Consider the following 5,000-nt stretch of genomic DNA (forward strand, 5'->3'; position numbering starts at 1 on the left):
GTATCCTTAAAATATTTTTTTTCCTTGTTTCCTTTCCTCACAGGGCTATTTTCCCTGTTGGGGCCCCTGGGCATAAAAGCATCCTGCTTTTCCAACTAAGGTTGTAGTATCCTTAAAATATTTTTTTTTTTCCTTGTTTCCTTTCCTCACAGGGCTATTTTCCCTGTTGGGGCCCCTGGGCATAAAAGCATCCTGCTTTTCCAACTAAGGTTGTAGTATCCTTAAAATATTTTTTTTTCCTTGTTTCCTTTCCTCACAGGGTTATTTTCCCTGTTGGGACCCCTGGGCATAAAAGCATCCTGCTTTTCCAACTAAGGTTGTAGTATCCTTAGAATATTTTTTTTCCTTGTTTCCTTTCCTCACAGGGCTATTTTCCCTGTTGGGGCCCCTGGGCATAAAAGCATCCTGCTTTTCCAACTAAGGTTGTAGTATCCTTAGAATATTTTTTTTCCTTGTTTCCTTTCCTCACAGGGCTATTTTCCCTGTTGGGGCCCCTGGGCATAAAAGCATCCTGCTTTTCCAACTAAGGTTGTAGTATCCTTAAAATATTTTTTTTCCTTGTTTCCTTTCCTCACAGGGCTATTTTCCCTGTTGGGACCCCTGGGCATAAAAGCATCCTGCTTTTCCAACTAAGGTTGTAGTATCCTTAAAATATTTGTTTTCCTTGTTTCCTTTCCTCACAGGGCTATTTTCCCTGTTGGGGCCCCTGGGCATAAAAGCATCCTGCTTTTCCAACTAAGGTTGTAGTATCCTTAAAATATTTTTTTTTCCTTGTTTCCTTTCTTCACAGGGCTATTTTCCCTGTTGGGACCCCTGGGCATAAAAGCATCCTGCTTTTCCAACTAAGGTTGTAGTATCCTTAAAATATTTTTTTTCCTTGTTTCCTTTCCTCACAGGGCTATTTTCCCTGTTGGGGCCCTTGGGCATAAAAGCATCCTGCTTTTCCAACTAGGATTGTAGCTTAGCATTTAATAATAATAATAATAATAATAATAATAATAATAATAATAATAACTATTCTTAGTCTCTGGCCATCTTTTACTCGCTGTGTAAACAAAACGAAATAATGGTCCCATTGATAACGGAAAGATTTTCGTCCACTTACGATATCTTATCGTCAGTGGAGGAGCCTGTTGAAACTGAAAAGCAAGAGAGACGCAATATGTTCTCTTGCTTGAGGGTACACTCGGTCACACTATTCTATCTTATTTTCTCTTCCTCTTGTTTTATATAGTTTATATATGAAAGATTTATTTTAATGCTGTTACTGTTCGTAAAATATTTTATTTTAATTGTTCATTAGTTCATTATTTCAGATGTTTATTTATATCCTTGTTTCCTTTCCTCACTGGGCTATTTTTCCCTGTTGGAGCCTTTTGGCTTATGGCATTTTGCTTTTCCAACTAGGGTTGTAGCTTAGCTTGTAATTATAATAATAAAAATTATAATGATAATAATAATAATAATAATAATAATATGAGAGTTGCATTCAATCATTATTATCAAGTGCTAACCGTTGGCAAATACTGTAATATGGCCAAGTTTAACCGCCTTTACATATATATATATATATATATATATATATATATATATATATATATATATATATATATATATATATATATATATATATATATATATATATATATATATATATATATATATAGAAATCGGTAATACAATTGTTATATCTCCATTATTTACTCCAGCGGGGGAGTTTATATTTATATTTTGGTTTGCAGAACTTTGCAAAATTTTGCAGATTCTTGCGGGCAAATTTTACCAAAAAAATTGTCTCGTTGGGGAAAAAAAATTATAGTTTGTATAGGAAATATTTATTTTAATGTTATTACTGTTCTTAAAAGATTTTATTTTTCCTTGTTTCCTTTCCTCACTGGGCTATTTTCCCTGTTGGGGCCCTTGGGCTTATAGCATCCTGCTTTTCCAACTAGGGTTGTTGCTCAGCAAGTAATAGTAATAATAATAATAATATTAATAAATAGGGATGATATTATGGTAAGAAATGTCATGTGGTTGAATACCCTGGACTTCGTTTTATGTGTTCCAAGGTTGAGAAACGGTGTTTTAATTTGAGTGTTTCAAGGTTGAGAAATTGTGTTTTAATTCAAGTGTTTCAAGGTTGATAAACGGTGTTTTAATTCAAGTGTTCCAAGGTTGAGAAATTTTGTTTTAATTCAAGTGTTTCAAGGTTGAGAAACGGTGTTTTAATTCAAGTGTTTCAAGGTTGAGAAATTGTGTTTTAATTCAAGTGTTTCAAGGTTGAGAAACGTGTTTTAATTCAAGTGTTCCTAAGTTGAAAAGTTGTGTTTTAATTCAAGTGTTCCTAAGTTGAAAAGTTGTTTTAATTCAAGTGTTCCAAGGTTGAGAAAATGTTTTAATTCAAGAGTTCCAAGGTTGAAAAATATAGTTTAAATTCAAGTGCTTTAAGGTTGAGAAACTGTTTTAATTCAAGTGTTCCAAGGTTGAGAAATTGTGTTTTAATTCGTGTTCCAAGGTTGAGATATTGATTTAATTCAAGTATTCCAAGGTTGAGGAACCGTGTTTTAATTCAAGTGTTTCTAGGTTGAAAATTGTTTTAATTCAAGGTTTCCAAGGTTGAGAAACCAAGTTTAATTCAAGTGTTCCAATGTTGAAAATGGTGTTTTAAATTGAGTGTTCCAATGTTGAAAATGGTGTTTTAATTCAAGTGTTCCAAGGTTAAGAAATTGTGTTTTAATTCAAGTGTTCCAAGGTTGAGGAATTGTCTTTTAATTCGTGTTCCTAGATTGAGATATTGTTTCAATTCAATTGTTCCAAGGTTGAGAAATGGCGTTTTAATTCAAGTGTTCCAAGGTCGAGAAACGGTGTTTTAATTAAAGTGTTCCAAGGTTGAGAAACGGTGTTTTAATTAAAGTGTTCCAAGGTTGAGAAACGGTGTTTTAATTCAAGCGTTCCAAGGTTGAAAAGTTGTGTTTTAATTCAAGCGTTCCAAGGTTGAAAAGTTGTGTTTTAATTCAAGTGTTCCTAAGTTGAAAAGTTGTTTTAATTCAAGCGTTCCTAAGTTGAAAAGTTGTGTTTTAATTCAAGTGTTCCTAAGTTGAAAAGTTGTTTTAATTCAAGTGTTCCAAGGTTGAGAAATTGTGTTTTAATTCGTGTTCCAATGTTGAGATATTATTTTAATTCAAGTGTTCAAAGGTTGATAAACTGATTTAATTCAAGTGTTCCAATGTTGAGAAACGTTTTAATTCAAGTGTTCCAAGGATGAAAACGTTTTAATTCAAGTGTTCCAAGGTTGAGAAACTGTGTTTTAATTCAATTGTTCCAAGGTTGAGAAACCGTGTTTTAATTCAAGTGTTCAAAGATTGAGAAACGTTTTAATTCAAGTGTTCCAAGGTTGAGAAACGTTTTAATTCAAGTGTTCCAAGGTTGAGAAACCGTGTTTTAATTCAAGTGTTCCAAGGTTGAGAAACGTTTTAATTCAAGTGTTCGAAGGTTGAAAAGTTGTGTTTTAATTTGTGTTCCAAGGTTGAGAAACGGTGTTTTAATTCAAGTGTTCCAAGGATGAAAACGTTTTAATTCAAGTGTTCCAAGGTCAAGAGAGGTTGAGAAACCGTTTTAATGCAAGTGTTCCAAAATTAAAAAAAAAATATTGTAAAAATCAGTAACTTATATTCGTATGACCTTGACTGTGAATGTGAATAGCGCCCAAAGCAGAATTCATAATCACGCTAAAAATACTTCCCATTTTGCTGTCATATGACTTACTAAGGCTGCGATAGAGCCCTTGTGTATAAAATAATGTCTGGCTTCATTTCGTCTTCCTGGTTTGTTTTTTTATACGTCAGTTGTTGACCACTGGTGTAAGTGACCCGTCAAAAATGACGTATATATAGATAGATATGCACATACGCACACACATTCAACCCTACCACACTCCTCTCACACCAGGGTATGACTACTTCCTTTTCCCTTACCTGAAGGACGAGGTTAGACCGAGTAGTTTCACGTCTGGCAATGCCGCTGGGCGTGAATGGAAAGGAATTATGTGTGTGTGTGTGTGTGTGTGTGTGTGTGTGTGTGTGTTTGTGTGTGTGTATATATATATATATATATATATATAATATATATATATATATATATATATATATATATATATATATATATATATATATATATATATAGAGCCAGACTCTCTCTCTCTCTCTCTCTCTCTCTCTCTCTCTCTCTCTCTTCTTCTAAGTCGACTTATTACGAACATTGATATCAAAGAACGAATTATTTGATGTCTTATCTCTCATAATCTAAAGAATGTAATATCTTTCTCCCATTTTATTTGATTATAAAAAAAATTGGCTCACTAACCTAAACTCATACGTATTCTTAAATTGGTTTTTGATTTAATATTAATATTCAGCCTTTAGCTCCTCTTGATAGATGCCAGTGACCATAGTTGCCATTTCAGCGCATTCGCGCTAGATATGGCGCGTTTCTGGAGAATATAGCGCATTTTCCAAATCTGGCACGGCTGCTTTAAGTGACAACTTTTAGACAAACCCAGAACAAAATATAGTCCTTTTCCCGCTGATTATATATAATATGATGAATTCCTTGCCTCCAGAGTCTTTTTATCATCTTAAGTATATTGAATTAATTTCCGCTTTATCAATATCATGCCGTAAGTATTTAGCGGCTTTTCTGGCGCTGTTTCGAAGCTCATACAGCGCGTGCTCTAAATCAGAAGTGGCAACACTGATCAGTGATCCCCAAAGTGAATGTACGTAATGGAGTACTTTCTAAAATCTATCCCAACCTGCTTTGGTATTTTCATTTTCACGAATGTTATTATTATTATTATTAATATTATTAGCTAAGTTACAAAAGTTATGAACCATTAAAATCAAATATTTCAAGAACAGTAACAACGTTAAAAACATATCCTTCATATATAAATCTATGTGAGTCTGTTCAACATAAAAGAAAAATCATTTGCTGCAAGTTTG

At 33.4% G+C, this 5,000-nt stretch overlaps 1 protein-coding gene across 1 annotated transcript in view; it reads left to right on the forward strand.

The window, feature by feature from the left end:
* Positions 1 to 5,000, forward strand: part of Hgsnat (Heparan-alpha-glucosaminide N-acetyltransferase) — a 32,959-nt gene that overhangs the window by 7,517 nt on the left and 20,442 nt on the right. The gene's annotated exons all lie outside the window — the stretch shown is intronic.

This window comes from Palaemon carinicauda, chromosome 9 (assembly GCF_036898095.1).
Source record: "Palaemon carinicauda isolate YSFRI2023 chromosome 9, ASM3689809v2, whole genome shotgun sequence".
NCBI classification, from domain to species: domain Eukaryota; kingdom Metazoa; phylum Arthropoda; class Malacostraca; order Decapoda; family Palaemonidae; genus Palaemon; species Palaemon carinicauda.